Source organism: Triticum dicoccoides, chromosome 5B, assembly GCF_002162155.2.
Source record: "Triticum dicoccoides isolate Atlit2015 ecotype Zavitan chromosome 5B, WEW_v2.0, whole genome shotgun sequence".
NCBI classification, from domain to species: Eukaryota; Viridiplantae; Streptophyta; class Magnoliopsida; order Poales; family Poaceae; genus Triticum; species Triticum dicoccoides.
In genome coordinates this window covers 496287862-496308704 of record NC_041389.1, presented here as the reverse complement: position 1 = coordinate 496308704, position 20843 = coordinate 496287862, and positions in this window count along the sequence as shown.

The window sequence follows — 20843 nt, the reverse complement described above, 5'->3', positions numbered from 1 at the left end:
TTTTAAATTCAAAAAGCGTTGCTTAGCGCATAAGAACAAGTTTTCAGCACACAGGATAAACACGAGCGAGTTTACTCAAAAATTACATCCCTGGTACATTCATTCGCCACAAGACGGGCACCCTTCAGGACGCCCTCATAATACATCTCGGGCTTGCGATGCTCCTTCCCCTCCGGTGGCCCTTCTGTCACCAGCTTCTCAGCATCCAGCTTGCCCTAGTACACTTTAGCACGGGCAAAAGCCCTACGGGCGCCTTCGATGCATACGGAGGGCTTGATGACTTCAAGCCATGGACATGCATCCACCAGTCGCCGCACCAGCCCAAAGTAGCTCCCAGGCATGGCCTCCCCAGGGCATAGCCGGCCTATCAGGCCCTTCATGGCCTGTTCGGCTGCCTTATGAAGCTCGACCAGCTGCTTCAGCTGGTCGCTCAGGGGCACCGAGTGTCCGGCCTCAGCATACTGGGACCAGAACACCTTCTCCGTCGAGCTCCCTTCCTCGGCCTGGTAGAATGCGTTAGCGTCGGATACACTGCGGGGTAGATCTGCGAATGCTCCTGGAGAGCTCCGGATTCGGGTAAGTAACAGGTAATTTACTTTCACGTGCTTGCTTTGCATAAAGAATGCCTTACCCGCCGCAATCTTTTTCATCGCCTCAATTTCTTGGAGGGCTTTTTGGGCTTCGGCCTTGGCAGATTTGGTGCTTTCAAGTGCCGAGGCAAGCTCGGACTCTCGAGTCTTCGAGTCAAGCTCTAAACTCTCATGTTTTTTCACAAGAGCATTGAGCTCTTGCCGCACCTCCGCCACCTGCGCCTCTTGTTTCTCTCGCTCGGTGCGCCCCATGGCTGCATTGTCTTCGGCCTTGGAAAACGCTTCCTTCAGGGTCGCCACCTCGGCTGTGGCCCCTGTAACATTCACGTTGGTCCTATCATTATTTGAAACCAGGTATTTTTATATATACTTACATAAGGTACTACATACCTTCCTTGTCCTCGAACTGCTTCTTGGCACGGCCGAGCTCGTTCTCGGACCGCTCGAGGCTCTGCTTCAATGCATCGACCTCCGCAGTCAGTGCGGCAGAGGTTAGTAGCGTAGCCTGCATTCCCATATTGACATATTTATGTTAGACTCGTGCGTATATCTTTTTAGATCCCCAGTCCGGCTTTTCTTTCCGAACACCAAACTGAGCATCAGGGGCTACTGTCTATGCGGTAACATTCTTACATGTTTTAAATACATACCTCGAAACATGTTAGAAGGCTGGTACAGGCTTCTGTCAGCCCGCTCTTGGTGGACTGAACCTTCTGGATCACCGCACTCATAACAGTGCGGTGCTCCTCGTCGATGGAGGCGCCGTTAAGAACCTCCAGCAAATTGTCCGGCGCCTCCGGTTGTACGGAGGCCGCCGACGTCGTAGGCTTGCCCTTCTTGCGAGGGGGCCGCCTGTCGGACTCCGGAATCACTGAAGGTTCCGGAGCGGTGTCCAGCCCAGGGCCGGACTTAGATCCCTCTGGGCTTCATCCTCATTGGGCCTGGAGTCCGGGAGGTCGCCTTGTGGCGCCTCCAGGACCACCTCCTCCTGGTTTAGCCCCTTTCGGGACTCCACCTCGGCATCGTCCGTAGGGCGAGGGGAGGTAGCAGTCGGGAGTGAAGCGCTATTCACATCCGACGAATCCAGGGAGCCGCTCGACGAATCGCCGAGCTGAGCCTTGGGCGGACTGCATGATTGAATTCGGCGTCAGAAGGTACTGTACAATAGAGGAAAGCCATGAGTTATTCTGGCATCCGGATACATCTGATTTTGCCAGGGGCTTGGCCCTGGATGGCCATTTGAAAGTGCAACTATCCCTAGGTGGTTTTGGTAATTCATAACAACATATAGCTCATTGAGCTAATGCTATTCCAAGACTATTATTTCAGGAAAGCTCAATGAATGGCATGGCATGGATGATGAAAGTGGATCCCTCAAAATACTAAGGACAAAGGATTGGCTCAAGCTCAAAATCTCAAGACTCTTCATTTTACATTTTAGTGATCCAAAATCACATTGAGTCTATAGGAAAAGCCAATACTATCGAGAAGGGATGAGGTGTTGCTTAATGAGCCTCTTGCTTCATGTGCTTAGTGATATGCTCCAAAACCCTCAACTACTTTCCCACATCCACAAATGACCTAAACCTAAAGCCAAAATCGGTCACACCGATTCTTTCTATCCGGTGCCACCGATTCCAAAAGTCATAGCCACTGCCACAAACCCTAAGCAAATCGGTCTTACCGATAGGGATCTCGGTCTCACCGAGATGGGGTTGCAATCTCTATGTTTCCCTTCGTAACGTTTCGGTCTAACCGAAGTGAGCGATCGGTCCCACCAAGATTGCAATGTAAACTCTCTGTTTCCTTTTTGTAACATTTCGATCTCACCGAAAAGAGCAAATCGGTCCCACCGAGTTTACCTGACCAACTCTCTGGAAAGCTTATTACCAAATCGGTCTCACCGAGTTTGTGTAATCGGTCCTACCAAGATTACGTTATGCCCTAACCCTAACCGAATCGGTCTCATCGAGATGCATGTCAGTCCCACCGAAAATCACTAATGGTCACTAGGTTTACTAAATTGGTCCGACCGAGTTTAACGATTCGGTCTCACCGAGTTTGGTAAATTGTGTGTAACGGTTAGATTTTGTGTGGAGGCTATATATACCCCTCCACCTCCTCTTCATTCATGGAGAGAGCCATCAGAACGAACCTACACTTCCAACTTACCATTTCTAAGAGAGAACCAACTACTCATGTGTTGAGGCCAAGATATTCCACTCCTACCATATGAATCTTGATCTCTAGCCTTCCCCAAGTTGCTTTCCACTCAAACCCTCTTTCCTCCCGATCCAAATCCTATGAGAGGGAGTTGAGTGTTGGGGAGACTATCATTTGAAGCACAAGAGCAAGGAGTTCATTATCAACACACCATTTGTTACTTCTTGGAGAGTGGTGTCTCCTAGATTGGCTAGGTGTCACTTGGGAGCCTCCGACAAGATTGTGGAGTTGAACCAAGGAGTTTGTAAGGGCAAGGAGATCGCCTACTTTGTGAAGATCTACCGCTAGTGAGGCAAGTCCTTCATGGGTGACGGACATGGTGGGATAGACAAGGTTGCTTCTTCGTGGACCCTTCGTGGGTGGAGCCCTCCATGGACTCGCGCAACCGTTACCCTTCATGGGTTGAAGTCTCCATCAACGTGGATGTACAATAGCACCACCTATCGGAACCACGCCAAAAACATCCGTGTCTCCAATTGCGTTTGATTCCTCCAAACCCTTCCCTTTACTTTCTTGCAAGTTGCATGCTTTAATTTCCGCTGCCTATACACTCTTTGCATGCTTGCTTGAATTGTGTGATGATTGCTTGACTTGTCCTAAAATAGCTAAAATCTGCCAAACTCTAAAATTGGGAAAAGGTTAGGCTTTTATTGGTCAAGTAGTCTAATTACCCCCACTCTAGACATACTTCAAGGTCCTACAAGTGGTATCAGAGCGTTGGTCTCCATTTTCTTTGATTTCCATAGCTTTTGGTGGTCATAGCCTTGGTTTCACAACCTAGGAGAGTATGGCGTCTAGCGAGGGAAATTATCACCGTAGAGGTCCTTACTTTGATGGTACTAATTTTGCTAGTTGGAAGCATAAGATGAAAATGCATATTCTTGGACATAACCCCGCCGTTTGGGCAATTATTTGTATTGGCTTGCAAGGTGAATTCTTCGATGGGAGAGAACCGAACCGTGAAGCTAATGCGGAAGAATTGAAGATGCTGCAATATAACGCTCAAGCATGTGACATCATCTTCAATGGATTGTGCCCCTAAGAATTTAACAAAATCAGCCGTCTTGAGAATGCAAAGGAAATTTGGGATACTTTGATTGATATGCATGAAGGTACCGAGTCCGTCAAGGAATCCAAGTTGGATGTGCTCCAAAGTCAGCTTGACAAGTTCAAAATGAAGGATGGTGAAGGTGTCGCTGAAATGTACTCTAGGCTTGCTCTTATCACAAATGAGATTGCCGGCTTAGGGAGTGAAGAGATGACCGACAAATTCATCATCAAGAAAATCCTAAGAGCATTGGATGGAAAGTATGATACCGTGTGCACATTGATCCAAATGATGCCAAACTACAAAGATCTCAAGCCAACGGAAGTCATTGGAAGGATTGTTGCTCATGAGATGTCACTCAAGGATAAGGAGGAACTTCACAAGAAGTCAAGTGGTGCTTACAAAGCCTCAAGTGAAGCCCCCACATCATCAAGTGAGAAACAAACCTTCAATGAAGAATTGAGCTTAATGGTGAAGAACTTCAAAAAATTCTACAAAAGTAGAAGCAAAGAAAGAAGCTCCAAGTCAAGGTCTTACAATGACAAGAGATCTTCTAGTCGAGAGCACAATTGCTACAATTGTGGGAGACCTGGACACTACTCCAATGAGTGTACGACACCCTACAAAAGAAGAGAAGATTCTCCAAAAAGAAGAAGCAAAAGAGAAGAATCACCACCAAGAGAGAGGAGGAGTAGAGATGATCGTTATGAACGAAGACCCTCACGGAGAAGTAAGGATTCGGAAAGAAAGGACAATTCATCAAGGATCTACACAAAACGAAGACATTAAGCTCATGTTGGTGAATGGGTTTCCGGCTCTGACTCCGACAATCACTCCGAGAGAAGCTATCACTCCGACTCCGAACATACTCAAGATGAAGGTGTTGTCGGTCTAGCACTTGTGTCAACCAACTCCTACGACATATTTGACTCACCAAATGAAGGTGTTGGAAGATGCTTCATGGCAAAAGGTCCAAAGGTAACACATCCCGAGTATGTTTTTAATAGTGATGAAGATGACTTGCTTGTGGATGATGATTTACTTGTTGACAACTCTAGTGATGAATACTATGATGAAACGTCAATTAATCATGCTAATCAAACGAATGACAATGATAAGGAGAAAATTGAGCTTCTAACTAAAGAACTAAACACTCTTAAGTTGGCTCATGAAACTGTCTTCGAAGATCATCGCGAACTTTTAAGGGCTCATGAGAAGTTACGCTTTGAAAAGCTCAATCTTGAGCAAGAGCATGAGTTCTTAAAGGCAATCAATGATGATCTCCGCAAGAAAAGTTCTTCTTACATTGCCAAGATTTTACTCTTATCTACTTACATGCCTCAAGTCAAGTCTAGTAACAAGTACAAGAAAGATACTTCCTCTAGTAGTAACAATAATAATGTCAAATCCAATGTTGTTGCTTCTAGTAGTTCTCTTGATTCCACTAATGATTCTCTTAGACAAGTTACACTTGAGCAAGAAAATAGTTTATTGAAGGGAATTATAGAGAAAGGTGTTTACAAGAGCCTTGCCGGGAGTAAGCAATTTGAGGAAATTGTACGCAAGAAAGGAAGGCACCGGAAGAATCAAGGTGTTGGTTTTGAACGAAAGTTCAACGCCAATGGAGTTGAGTGGGAAGAAGATCAATACCCCAAGACAAAGTTTGTTCCTCAACAAGAGAAGTATGATCCTACTTCCTTCAAGGGGACACAAGCTCAAGATGATCTTCCACCACAAGACCACAAGAACAAAGGCAAGGACAAGCTTCAAGAAGAGATTGATGCATTTGAAGAAGCACCTAAAGCCTTGTTCAAGTGGGTCCCCAAGTCTACGTCAAGTTCTACTTCATCAAGTACAACTACAACTCCAAGGATTCCCATCAAGATGATGTGGATCCCGAAGAAGAAGAACTAGAGAGTTCTTGAGGGTGACTCCGCCAACATTCTTCACTCATATCATTTTGGCAAGAACAAGTGCAATCAACTTTCACATCTTGCACTAGTTCAAGGAGTCACAAACCCTCTTGTTGGTAAGGCAAGGGACAAGGTAACCTAATGTTTTCATGGACATCATCTTGTGTGTGCATCACTCTATGTCTATGGATATTCTTGTTTGTTCCTTGTGGGACTAACCCATGTAGGCAAGTTGAAAGTGCAACTCACTCCAAAGGATTGCTCCAAATGATCTACATCAACATTGAGCATCTACATCTTCAACACCTACATGAAGTCATCATCGACAAAACTCAAGGTTAGTTCATCCCTCTAAGGGGGGATCTCACATCTAGGGGGAGCTTAACTCTAAGAATTGAGTCAAAGAAACTCTAATGGTGTGAACACATTAATGCATTATGTAAAAGTGGTAACCCCACTTGAGCTTAAACAATGAGTATGACCTATGATCAAATGTTCTCATTTGACTCCTAAGTCAATATACTCATATATAGATGACCCAGTCATCGCCAATTGCTTGGTAGATGCTAAAATTGGTTGTGCATGCTTTGCCACATATTTCAATTGCCATCTTATTGTGTGAGCATGTTGGTGCATATTTTACTCATTCAAGGACATCCACTTGTTGTTTTGTTTGTTTGGATTCTTTTCTTTGTGCCAGGTGGATGGACAAGAATGCCTAAGAACCTTCTTTAGCTATCTATGTTTTTCTCATCTCAAACTCTATTCATGCTACATCACAAAATTTGATCAAGTCAGATTCGAACCACTCTGTGTGAGGAGCACTCGGAGTCCCCGATTCGTCATAGACTTAAACTTCCAAAACCTCTTAGTGATTCTCGGTCTGACCGATCCTTCCATTTCGGTCCTACCGAGATCATCAAGTTGATCTGAGTTTTCAATCTCGGTGCAACTGATTTGAACTTTTCGGTCTCACCGATTTGCTGTAACTGAACACAGTTATGCATCTCAGTGCCACCGAGTTGTTCCACTCGGTCACACTGACAGGGTCGAGCTATATATATAGCCACGGGAATTTTTTTGGAAATTTCTCCGAAACCCTTCGCCCGCGCAGCAGCTCGCTCTGCCATCGTGGTCACCGGATCGTCTCCTCGTCGCCAGCAGCCTCCTGTCGCTGGTCTCCGCTACCGTCAACGGATTTCGTCCCCGCCGTTGCCGCCGTAGCAAGTCCACCGCCAAGTTCGGGTATGGACTTAATCTTTGTGCTATCCATGTCTGATTCCTGGCACATTGTTTTCAATTGAATCTTGCCACGATTGAAACTCTTCTATCCAGCCAAAGTAGTTCATAGATTAGACGTGATTCAAATTTTTAGGGTTAGGTTTCCGCCGAAACCATCTCGGACCCACCGAGTTGAAAAACTCGGTCTCACCGATTTGGCTTATGCCATTGCACTAGTGACTCTCGGTCTGACCGAGAATTACTAATCGGTGCTACCGATTTGAGGATTCTGTGAAACCCTAGTAGTCTCGGTACCACCGAACTAAAACTCGGTCCAACCGAGATCATCAGTTTAGGTTCCAAAACTGCTTCGGTATCACCGAGTTTGAAAATCGGTGGATCCAAAATGCTTTTTGTGGAAAACTAAGACTGAACTTTTGAGTCATTCTTTTGCAAAAACCTCTGCATTTTGTGATGCTCATCTTTTCTATCTCATCTATAACTCTTCACAGGGTCAGCAGTCAGCTTTTGCAGTATGTCTGATCAAAGTGACAGACAGAACAGGTCAGAAGAGCAGATGGACTTGAGTGAGGGCACTAGTCCCTCAACTTCAGATGAAGGGAGCAGAAGTACTCCTAGCAATTTGCCTGAGGCTGCAACTAGGCAATGGAGGAAAAGAACTTCAGATTCAGAGGATGAAGATTACAAAGCTGAGGAAGATGAGGCTACTTCCAAGAAAGTGGTGCTCAAGAAGGAATATGGCTCAGCAAAGGATATAAAGCCAGACATGAAGATTAAAAGGCCTGCAAGAAGGCAACCTATGCCCAAGGCCAGAGCATCAACTCAACTGCCTGAAAATCCTGATCCCAAAGAGCCAGCTGATGAAAGAAAGAAGAGGAAGGAAACGGTCAAGAAGACCATGGCCAGAGTTGTTGGGCAACCTTCCATGATGGAAGAGGAAGAGCTTTCTGCACCAGCACCAAAGGCACCAAAGCTTATGGGTGATGATATTAAATCTGGGGCTGCAATATCTAAGCCCAAGGAAGCACCCAAAGCTGCCCCAAGGCCAAGTCTGCACCAAAGAGGAATACCAGGAGTATTCCAGCTGCTGAGAAGAACAAGGCCCAAGTGCCTGAGGTTGCTGAGGAGGAAGATGAAGAAGGACATGTTCTAAGGAAGCTCAAGCCAAAGATACCAGATCACAATGATGCCCATCCTGTGCCTAAGGACATGAACATCAGAAAAGACTCAGGATTGAGGATATGGAGGATGGCAGATCCATATGCCACAAGGAGAAGAACTGCTGTTGATTATAGGTTCCATACAAAGGAACATCAGGACTTCTATGAGACAATTCTGTTGGACAAGAAGCCCATAGTCTGTGACACGAGGTGGGTTGACTGGAAATTCATCAAGGAAAATGAACATCGCTATCCTGGAGTGCAAGACAACTTTGTTGCTTGTGGAGTTGCAGATTTTGTTGGACAAAAGTTCACCAACTGGAATGATGAGCTTATCATGCAGTTCTACTCCAGAACACATTTTTACCCAGATGGAAGAATAGTTTGGATGTCTGAAGGTACAAGGTACCAGTCCACTATTGAAGAATGGACAAGACTAATAAATGCCCCAAAGGAAAATGATGATGATCTGGATGTATATGCCAAGAAGAAAATGGGACACAATACCATGGCACACATGTACAAGGAGATCCCAGACAAAGCCCTAGAGACTTTCACTTTTGGATCAGTCCATTTTCTGTTGTCAGGGCTGCCTACTATCAATTGGATTCTGAGGCACACTTTGTTGCCCAAGTCAGGTGACCACAACATGATCAGAGGGCATGCCATCAATATGTTGCATTTATTTGACGTGCCACAAAAATTCAAAGTCATGAGCCTTATAGTTGAAACCATAAAGAGGACTGCAGCAGATCATAAGAGGAGCTGTGGATATACCCCTCAGATTCAGGAATTGATAAACTCAAAGATGGGCACAGGAAAATATCAGTTGGATAAGGAACACTTTCCACTTTATCCAGACTTTGAGGACAATGAGGTTGTCATTAATGAAGATGATCCACAATCAGTTCAAGCTCAGGAGAAGAAGGAGAAGGCAAAGAGGGAGAAGGCTGCCAAGATGCCAACTCAAGAGGAGGCATCTGAATATTTCTTGAAAACCAAACAGGAGCAGCTTGGTTACTTGATAGCATCATCTCTGAGGATTGAGAAGGGGTTGGCCACCCTAACTCAAAACCAGGAGAGCCTGGAAAGAATCATGGAACAAAAATTCTATGATCTAGATGTCAGGGTAACTGAGATTCAGTCAGTTGTGGAGCAGCTGCAGGATGACATGCAAGAGAGGAAGGGCAAGACTACCACCAATGTGTTTGCCAGAGTGCCCAGAGCCCAGAGGTCAGTTGTAGTGCTAGTGACAGACACTAGAGCAACAACTTCAGCACCAGCTACTGCCCCTTCAGCTCCACTGCAACCAGCTTCAACATCAACTCCAGCACCCTCTACATCAACTGAAGCCTTCGTCCTTGGAGTTATCAGGACACCACCACCAGAAGATCAAGCCTGAGAGTCGATCTAGCACTATGCATTTTCTATGAACTTTTTGGTAACTTGTTGCCAAAGGGGGAGAAAAATGTATAGATCATAGGCTTCGAGAGAGAGAGAGAGAGTGTGTTGCTTTTGTTCTCTCTTGCTTTATTTGGTGGTTTTTCAATCTTTGTTTGCTTTTGGTTGAGATACTATGCTTGTGAGACATTGATGATCATGTGTTTGATCATAAGCTACACTTATGCATGATTGATATTATCATATCTATCTTATGTGATATTATCCTATCTATCTTATGAATTAAGCTACACTTATGCATGCTTGACATTGATGAGTGCATGTATTCATTGTTTATTATTTTAAGCGCTCCACCAAGATGTATGTGACATGGAAGAGTAACCCATGAGCCTAATTCATTGTGCATTTGCAGTCCAAAGCAAATCTAAAACTATGCACAAATTTAGGGGGAGCTCTTGCTTATCACATACTTCTCAAAGCGACGATGTTATTTAAATTTTATTATCATTTGTGCAAGCTTTGATCTATATGTTGTCATCAATTACCAAAAAGGGGGAGATTGAAAGTGCAAGTATCCCTAGGTGGTTTTGGTAATTCATAACAACATATAGCTCATTGAGCTAATGCTATTCCAAGACTATTATTTAAGGAAAGCTCAATGAATGGCATGGCATGGATGATGAAAGTGGATCCCTCAAAATACTAAGGACAAAGGATTGGCTCAAGCTCAAAAGCTCAAGACTCTTCATTTTACATTTTAGTATTCCAAGATCACATTGAGTCTATAGGAAAAGCGAATACTATCAAGAAGGGATGAGGTGTTGCTTAATGAGCCTCTTGCTTCATGTGCTTAGTGATATGCTCCAAAACCCTCAACTACTTTCCCACATCCACAAATGACCTAAACCTAAAGCCAAAATCAGTCACACCGATTCTTTCTATCCGGCGCCACCGATTCCAAAAGTCATAGCCACTGCCACAAACCCTAAGCAAATCGGTCTTACCGATAGGGATCTCGGTCTCACCGAGATGGGGTTGCAATCTCTCTGTTTCCCTTTGTAACGTTTCGGTCTAACCGAAGTGAGCGATCGGTCCCACCGAGATTGCAGTGTAAACTCTCTGTTTCCTTTTTGTAACATTTCGGTCTCACCGAAAAGAGCAAATCGGTCCCACCGAGTTTACCTGACCAACTCTCTGGAAAGCTTATTACCAAATCGGTCTCACCGAGTTTGTGTAATCGGTCCTACCGAGATTACGTTATGCCCTAACCCTAACTGAATCGGTCTCACCGAGATGCATGTCAGTCCCACCGAAAATCACTAACGGTCACTAGGTTTACTAAATCGGTCCGTCCGAGTTTAACGATTCGGTCTCACAGAGTTTGGTAAATTGTGTGTAACGGTTAGATTTTGTTTGGAGGCTATATATACCCCTCCACCTCCTATACATTCGTGGAGAGAGCCATCAGAACGAACCTACACTTCCAACTTACAGTTTCTGAGAGAGAACCACCTACTCATGTGTTGACGCCAAGATATTCCATTCCTACCATATGAATCTTGATCTCTAGCCTTCCCCAAGTTGCTTTCCACTCAAACCCTCTTTCCTCCAGATCCAAATCCTATGAGAGAGAGTTGAGTGTTGGGGAGACTATCATTTGAAGCACAAGAGCAAGGAGTTCATTATCAACGCACCATTTGTTACTTCTTGGAGAGTGGTGTCTCCTAGATTGGCTAGGTGTCACTTGGGAGCCTCCGACAAGATTGTGGAGTTGAACCAAGGAGTTTGTAAGGGCAAGGAGATCGCCTACTTCATGAAGATCTACCGCTAGTGAGGCAAGTCCTTCGTGGGCGAAGGCCATGGTGGGATAGACAAGGTTGCTTCTTCGTGGACCCTTCGTGGGTGGAGCCCTCCGTGGACTCGCGCAGCCGTTACCCTTCGTGGGTTGAAGTCTCCATCAACGTGGATGTACGATAGCACCACCTATCGGAACCACGCCAAAAACATCCGTGTCTCCAATTGCGTTTGATTCCTCCAAACCCTTCCCTTTACTTTATTGCAAGTTGCATGCTTTAATTTCCGCTGCCTATACACTCTTTGCATGCTTGCTTGAATTGTGTGATGATTGCTTGACTTGTCCTAAAATAGCTAAAATCTGCCAAACTCTAAAATTGGGAAAAGGTTAAGCTTTTATTGGTCAAGTAGTCTAATCACCCCTGTCGGTGTCAAAACCGGCAGATCTCGGGTAGGGGGTCCCGAACTGTGCGTTTAGGTGGATGGTAACAGGAGACAAGGGACATGATGTTTTACCCAGGTTCGGGCCCTCTTGATGGAGGTAAAACCCTACGTCCTGCTTGATTGATATTAATGATGTGGGTATTACAAGAGTAGATCTACCACGAGATCAAGGAGGCTAAACCCTAGAAGCTAGCCTATGGTATGACTGTTGTTCGTCCTATGGACTAAAGCCATCCGGTTTATATAGACACCGGAGAGGGCTAGGGTTACACAGAGTCAGTTACAATGGTAGGAGATCTACATATCCGTATTGCCAAGCTTGCCTTCCATGCCAAGGAAAGTCCCATCCGGACACGGGACGAAGTCTTCAATCTTGTATCTTCATAGTCTTGGAGTCCGGCCGATGATGATAGTTCGGCTATCCGGACACCCCCTAGTCCAGGACTCCCTCAGTAGCCCCTGAACCAGGCTTCAATGACGACGAGTCCGGCGTGCATATTGTCTTCGGCATTACAAGGCGGGTTCCTCCTCCGAATAATTCATAGAAGATTGCGAACACCAGGATAGTGTCCGGCTGTGCAAAATAAATTCCACATACCACCGTAGAGAGAATAATATTTACACAAGTTCAATCTGCTGACGTATTTTGTGGCGTGACATCACACCACCACCAAGCCTTTACTCGAATTGTTTTTATCGCACCACCTCAGCGCGTTTAGCAAAGCGGTTTCCTTGGCACGTCTTGTCGAAGCAGAGATCGTGTTCCCCTTATTCCAGGATTCCCATCAATACGGACGTGGGTAACCCAACCGCGCCATTGATTGCGGCGCTTGGGAGATAAGCGAGTTTTATCAGTCTGGTGGGGACGCATGGTTTTGTCCGCCCATATAAGGGGATAAAGATCTACCCTTTTACCTACGCCTTCTTCCTCCTTTGCTTATCCATCTTCGCGAACTCGAGCTCCAGCGCCCAAGTCCGCACACCTCACCTCAACCTTCTCCAACTATGTATGGAGCGGGAGGCAAGTGGATGGCCTCCTCCATTACAGAGGGGCACATCCAGAAGCTGCGCAGCGCCGGATATCTGTCCAGCGACATCACGCACCGGCTCCCCGACGAGGGGGAGCTCATCCCCACCCCCAGGCCCCATGAGAGGGTAGTATTCGTTTCCCATTTCCTCCGCGGACTGGGCTTCCCACTCCATCCCTTTGTCCGGGGGCTCATGTTCTACTACGGCCTGGATTTCCATGATCTGGCCCCGAATTTCATCCTCAACATCTCGGCGTTTATCGTTGTGTGTGAGGCCTTCATCTGCATCCAGCCCCACTTCGGCTTGTGGCTCAAGACCTTCAGTGTCAAGCCGAAGGTTGTGAAGGGCAGCCAAGCGGAGTGCGGAGGCGCCATGGTGGGCAAGATGCCCAACGTTACTTGGCTCGAGGGCACCTTCGTGGAAACCATCAAGGGGTGGCAATCGGGGTGGTTCTACATCACCGAGCCGCGTGACCCTGAATGGGCAGCGGCCCCCGAATTCAGATCTGGCATCCCCATACGGCTCACCTCCTGGAAAGAGAGTGGCCGGACATGGGGTGATTCGGAGGAGCTGACCGGACTTCAAGCCTGCATACAAAAGCTAGTGAACAAGAAGCTCAAGCTTGTCGACGTAGTCCAGGTCATGCTCATCCGCCGGATTCTCCCATGCCAACAACGGGACTTCAATATGTGGGAGTTCGATCCGGCACAGCACCAGACTTTGAGTGGGCTCTTCGACACTACGTACGAAGAGGCCTGGAGGGTGCTATTTAAGAGCGCCAAGGCTCCCGCATCCGTTACCGAAGATCGCGGATTCAGCTCGCAGCGTCCGGCTAGCGAGGTAAGCGATTTTACCCTTTACGGGACACTTGTTTTCCATAGTTTGACTTTATGCGGGATCTAAACTCCCTCTCCTTTGGGAGGACTGGCTGAAGAAGGCGGAGCAGACTAACTGTCCGGCCCCTTTGCCAGAAGACCCAGCGGACGCCCGCTTAACGGGGCTGCTGGTTCCGGCACCCCACGTGGTGCCGGAGAAGAAGGCCAAGAAGAAGGCCACGGGCACTCGAAAGAGTTCCCGTTTTCAGGTGTCATCAGACGATGACTCCGAGGCGGACTCCTGCCACGAAGGCGAGGAGGAGAAGAAAGATGCCTCTCCCCCAATGGGGGGAGGAAAGAAATGGAAGGCCTCCCCAGTGAGGGAGGGTGAAGGGTCCAAGAAGGGAAGGACTCTTTCCCCGGACTGCTCTGCCAACGCTGGCGACGACGACGAGGATTGGCCTCCAAGGGCCAAGTCCCTGGCGAGATCGTAAGTATCCGGACTCCCGAATAACTTCATGATTTTTCTTTTCGCCACATGGTGTCTTTCTAATGCCGCATACAACCCTACAGTCCGCCCAAGGATGATCTTCCCGCTTCATTGAGCGGGTCCTTGGGTGCGTCGGATATGGATTCCCTTCCGACCGCCTCCACCCCCCGTGATACGGACGATGCCAAGGTGGGATCCCGGGAAGGGACCCGCCAGGAGGAGGAGGCCCGGAGGTGCCGCAGGGCAACCTCCCGGACTTTGCACCGGACTCCGTACCGGAACCTGTAGTGGGTCCGGAGTCCGACGGGCGGCCCTTTCATAAGAAGGGCAAGACCGTGACGCCGGCTGCCTCCGTCCAACCAGAGGTGCCGGATAGCTTGCTGGAGGCGCTCAACGACACTTCCATCAAAGAGGAACACCGCACCGTCATGAGTGCGGTGATTCAGAAGGTTCAGCTTGCCAAGAGCGGGCTGACCGAAGCCTGCAGCAGCCTTCTAACAGGCTTTGAGGTAAGAATTTTGATATATGTAAAATAGTACCGCATAGACAGTAGCCCCTGATGCTCGGTTCGGTGTTCGGAAAGAAAAGCCGGACTGAGGATCTAAAAAGATATACGCAGGAGTCATAAAAAATATGTCAATATGGGATTGCAGGCTGTGCTGCTGACCTCTGCCGCACTGACCGCGGAGGTCGATACTTTGAAGCAAAGCCTCGAGCGGTCCAAGGACGAGCTCGGTCGTGCCAAGAAGCAGCTCGAGGACAAGGAAGGTGAGTAACACCTAATTAAATTTTACCTTACAGAAAAGGATTTGGTTGCAAGAAGAATGACAAGGATAACATGGGTATTGCAGGGTCCACGAACGAGGTGGCGACCCTAAAGGAGGCGGTGTCCGCGGCCGAACGTAATGCGGCCGCGGAGCGCACCGAGCGAGAGAAGCAGGAGGCGCGGGTGGTAGAGGTACAACAAGAGCTCCAGGCTCTCGTGGAAAAACATGAGAGTTTGGAGCGCGACTCGAAGACTCGAGAGTCCGAGCTTGCATCGGCTCTAGAGAGTGCCAAAGCCGCTAAGGCCGAAGCCTACAAGGTCCTCCAGGAAATCGAGGCATTGAAGAAAATAGCAGCGGGTAAAGCATTTTTCATGCAAAGTAAGCATGTGAGTGTGAATTACCTATCACTTACCCGAATTCGGAGCTCTCCAGGAGCGTTCACAGATCTACCCCGCAACGTGTCCGATGCTGCCGCTTTCTATAGGGCTGAGGAGGGGAGCTCGACGGAGAAGGTCTTCTGGTCTCAGTATGCTGAGGCCGGACATCCGGTGCCCCTGAGCGACCAGCTGAAGCAGCTGGTCGAGCTCCACAAGGTGGCCGAACATGCCATGAAGGGCCTCATAGTTCGGCTGTGGCCCAAGGAGGCCATGCCTGGGAGCTACTTCGGCCTGGTGCGGTGGCTGGTGGATGCGTGTCCATGGGTTGAAGTCATCAAGCACTCCGCCTGTATTGAAGGTGCCCGTAGGGCCCTTGCCCGCGCAAAGGTGCAATGGGGCAAGATGGATGCTGAGAAGCTTGTGACGGACGCGCCACCGCCGGGCAAGGAGTATCTCATGCTCGAGATGTATTATAAGAGTGTCCTAAAGGATGCCCGCATTATTGCGCGTGAGTGCTCCAAAGATGTAATATTTGAGTAGACTCGCATTTTGTTATCCTGTGCGCTGAAAACTTTGTTCATATGCACTAAGCAACGCTTGTTAATTTAAAATATTACCTTCTGTGCGGTCGTTCATCAAATCTGAGAGATGGCAAGTCGTCGGCTTCAGCCCCCATGCCACGAGTGTTGGGGTGTTCGGGATAAATTTGAGCACTCTTGTTCCCATTTTTGGGTCCATCTAGGGAGGCGCTCAACACAACGAACAAGGCAACGGGACTTATAATGCTTGAACACTCTCACTTAGCCATATAATTCTATAATTTTAAATTTCGGTGAAGCCCCTAGTGTTCGGAAGGCCGAATTTGGGGCGCTATCCACGCCTGGGCCGGACCAAGCCGGTTCCTCGCTCTAAGCGGCATAAGTCTTTAGGGACTCGAAAAAACCTCTCGAACAGCGACCAGCTCTCGCCTCATCATGACGGTCAGTTTTAGCTTTCTCCACTAAGGCACTCGCCCAGCTCAACTGGGGCGCAATCGCAGTGGTTCTCCCAGTGCTACCTTAGCTGATACAACGGAACGTAAGGTACCAAAACATGGGAGCCGGGCAAACCCAACTATTGACCCAAGACATGATTCAGAGCCGATGCATATAATGCTATAAGTTCGGGGTGCCGCACTTGTGAAAGTGTTCGGACTTATCACACCATGATGCGGGAAACATAAGCCCCTGGTGTATCTAGCCGTACCAAACTGTACGGATGCAACATGTCATAAATGAACATATGTATAAGAAAGAAATGCAATTAGAAGCAGAAAGGTGCTGCATTGTTTATTCAAGAAGTACTGCTGTGAATGCAGAACGATACAGATAGTGTGATAAGCAAGGGATGGGACTATTAAGCATGTCCCCCTCCAGGGGTAGGCTGCGGAATGGTTTATAAAACAGATTTAATGCTCGTAATGGAGACCACCTGGATATTTGTCGTAGCCTTTCTCCTTCCCTTGATGTTGCATCGTGAGTTCGGCAGGTCTAGTGCCGGACAGGGCCTCTGATGAACGGGGTCCTGTGTGTAAAAAAAAGAAAAAGAGAAAAAAAGAACGACACACTTGAGAGCCCCTGGTGTGGTTAAGTCGCATTCTGGGCCTATCGTGGTCGTGCCCCTCCCCTATGCCCATGGTATCTCCACAGCGTAATGATGTACGCGAAGGACCAGTCTTGCAATTTTGCAGGGGCTGGGGTTGGGGCCGCATTGCTACGTGTGCTCGGAACGTGCCAGGTGGTCTTGTTGTCGGTTACTCCGGGCGCGTTTAGCCGTGTCCGGTCACTTAACGGCCGGACTCGAGAATTGCCTTAAGAGGCTGCACTGTACTTCTGCCACGAGAGCCGCTGTATGTTCCTCCGTTCGGAGGGAGCGTTCAGTGTTTCCATTGACCGTGATGACTCCTCGAGGTCCTGGCATCTTGAGCTTGAGGTATGCATAGTGCGGCACCGCGTTGAACTTTGCAAACGCGGTACGTCTAAGCAGGGCATGATAGCCGCTGCGGAACAGAACTATGTCGAAGATTAACTCCTCGCTTCGGAAGTTATCCAGGGATCCGAAGACCACTTCCAGTGTAACTGAGCCTGTACAATTGGCCTCTACACCTGGTATGACGCCTTTAAAGGTCGTCTTTGTGGGTTTAATCCTTGAGGGGTCTATGCCCATTTTGCGCACTGTATCCTGATAAAGCAGGTTCAGGCTGCTGCCGCCGTCCATCAGGACTCTGGTGAGGTGAAATCCATCAATGATTGGGTCTAAAACCAATGCGGCAAATTCGCCGTGGCGGATGCTGGTGGGGTGGTCCCTTCGATCAAAAGTGATCGGGCAAGAGGACCACGGGTTGAACTTCGGGGCGACTGGCTCCATCGCGTATACATCCCTGAGTGCACGCTTCCGCTCCCTTTTGGGTATGTGGGTTGCGTATATCATGTTCACCGTCCGCACTTGTGGGGGGAAACCCTTCTGTCCTCTATTGTTCGGCGGTGGGGTCTCTTCCTCGTCATCGCTATGCAGCCCCTTGTCGTTGTTTTCGGCAATTAGCTTGCTTGCCTGCTTGAATACCCAACAGTCCATATTGGTGTGGTTAGCTGGCTTTTCGGGGGTGCCGTGTATCTGGCACGAGCGATCGAGTATTCGGTCCAAATTGGACGGACCCGGAGTAGTTCTTTTGAATGGCTTTTTCCGCTGACCGGGTTTAGAGCCTCTGAATCCGGCATTGACTGCCGTATCCTCACTATTGTCGCCGTTAATGCGGCGTTTGTTGTTGTTGCGACGCGACCTGCCATTGCGGTCCTTGATATCCGGACTGCCAGAATTTTTGCTGAGGTTGTTGCTGCGGGCTAGCCAGCTGTCCTCTCCCGCGCAGAAGCGGGTCATGAGTGATGTGAGGGCTGCCATGGATTTTGGCTTTTCCTGTCCCAGGTGCCGGGCAAGCCACTCGTCGCGGATGTATGTTTGAAGTCCGCGAGGGCCTCCACATCCGGACAGTCGACGATTTGATTTTTCTTAGTTAAGAACCGTGTCCAGAATTGTCTGGCCGATTCGTCTGGCTGCTGAATTATATGGCTTAGGTCGTCAGCGTCTGGTGATCGCACATACGTGCCCTGGAAGTTATCCAGGAATGCGGCTTCCAGGTCCTCCCAACTCCCAATTGATTCTGCTGGCAAGCTGTTAAGCTAATGCCGAGCTGGTCCTTTAAGCTTGAGTGGGAGGTATTTGATGGCGTGAAGATCGTCACCGCGGGCCATGTGGATATGGAGGAGATAGTCTTCGATCCAAACCGCGGGGTCTGTTGTGCCATCATAAGATTCAATATTCACGGGTTTAAACCCTTCCAGGATTTGATGATCCATTACTTCATCTGTGAAGCATAGTGGGTATGCGGCACCTCTGTATTGGGCTATATCACGACGAAGCTAAAAAGAGCTTTGTCTACTGTGTTCGGTCCGGCCGGACTTGCTGTGTCCGGCGCGACGGTTGTCATCACGTATCATGGGGTGCCCACGCGATCCGGAGATCGATCTTGATTGTCTTGCCTTATCCGCCAATATATCTCACAAGTCCAGAGCGTTCCCCTGTGGCCTTGTGCTTTTCGAGCGATGCCGGGGTACGGTTCTAGTGGAGGGCCTAGAGGCCTCTCTGTCGCGGCCACAGGGTGGTTGGTCAGCCGTATTGTCCACTAGTGATGCAGGTTCATATGCCTCCTCCTCTAATCGGGGGAGCAGCTTGCGTTTAGGGTAGCTTTTGGAGGGGCGTTCGAGCTCATGCTATGCGGCCGCAAGGACTTCAGTCCATCTGTCGGCTAGCAGATCTTGATCAGCTCTAAGCTGTTGTTGCTTTTTTCTTGAGGCTGTTTGCCGTGGCCATAAGCCTGCGTTTAAAACGCTCTTGTTCGACAGGATCCTCAGGCACGACAAATTCGCCGTCGTCGAGGCTTGCCTCGTCTCCGGAGGGAGGCATGTAATCCTCTACCTCTTCGTCTGCCGCTCTCTCATGAGGGCTGGCGTCTCTGTCCTCCTATGCTGAATCTTGCTGGAGGGGGTTGTCTTCGGCACTGTCTGGGGTGTTATTATCTCCGGTGCCGGAATCTCCATTCTTGCTGTGGCGGGATTTAGAGCGGCGCCGCTGACGCCGGTGCTTGGGCTGTTTCTTGGAGGGGTCATCCTCCGCTGTTCCTTCGCCATTCCCATCCTTTGGGATATCCACCATGTATATGTCATATGATGAGGTGGCTTTCCAGTGCCCAGTAGGCGCTGGTTCTTGGTCGTCTCCGGCATCATCGTCCATACCGTCGATGTCTTTGGAGTCGAAGTCTAGCATGTCGGTTAGATCGTCGACAGTGGCTACTAGGTGGGTGGTGGGTGGGCCTTGAATTTCTTCGTCGTCCGCATCCCAACCGTCCTGACCGCAGTCCGGCCAGGGCTCTCCTGATAACGAGAGATACTTTAGCGAACTCAAGATGTCGCCGAAAGGTGAGTGTTGAAAGATGTCCATAGTGGTGAACTCCATGATCGGCGCCCAATCGGATTCGATTGGAGGGGGCGTGGGAGGTTCGGAGTCCGGCGAGGAGTCCGGCACCTCGGAGTCACGAGCTTCACGAGGGACAAGGTCAGTATTCGGCTCCATCACCGTAGAGGTTGCTGCCCCCGAGGCGGTGTCTAGCCACCCGTCCTCGATCCGTGCAGCCGGCTCCGAATTGAGGGTCGGGGCGGACTCGTGTGCGGCCTCCAGGGCACTGTCCGGTTGCAGAGCTAAATCATGCCCATCATAACAGTGTGGCGCGCTCGGCTGTGGCTCGAATCCATAGAAGATCAAGTCCCCACGGATGTCGGCCGTGAAGTTCAAACTTCCAAATCTGACCTGACGGCCAGGGGCGTAGCTTTCGATCTGCTCCAGATGGCCAAGTGAATTGGCCCGCAGTGCAAAGCTGCCGAATACGAAGATCTGTCCGGGGAGAAAAGTCTCACCCTGGACTGCATCATCGTTGATGATCGAAGAAGCCATCGAGCCTATCGGTGACGACACAGAGGAACTCTCAATGAAAGCACCAATGTCGGTGTCAAAACCGGCGGATCTCGGGTAGGGGGTCCCGAACTGTGCATCTAGGCGGATGGTAACAGGAGACAAGGGACACGATGTTTTACCCATGTTCGGGCCTTCTTGATGGAGGTAAAACCCTACGTCCTGCTGGATTGATATTGATGATGTGGGTATTACAAGAGTAGATCTACCACGAGATCAAGGAGGCTAAACCCTAGAAGCTAGCCTATGGTATGATTGTTGTTCGTCCTATGGACTAAAGCCATCTAGTTTATATAGACACCGGAGAGGGCTAGGGTTACACAAAGTCGGTTACAATGGTAGGAGATCTACATATCCGTATTGCCAAGCTTGCTTTCCACGCCAAGGAAAGTCCCATCCGGACACGGGATGAAGTCTTCAATCTTGTATCTTCATAGTCTTGGAGTCCGGCCGATGATGATAGTTCGGCTATCCGGACACCCCCTAGTC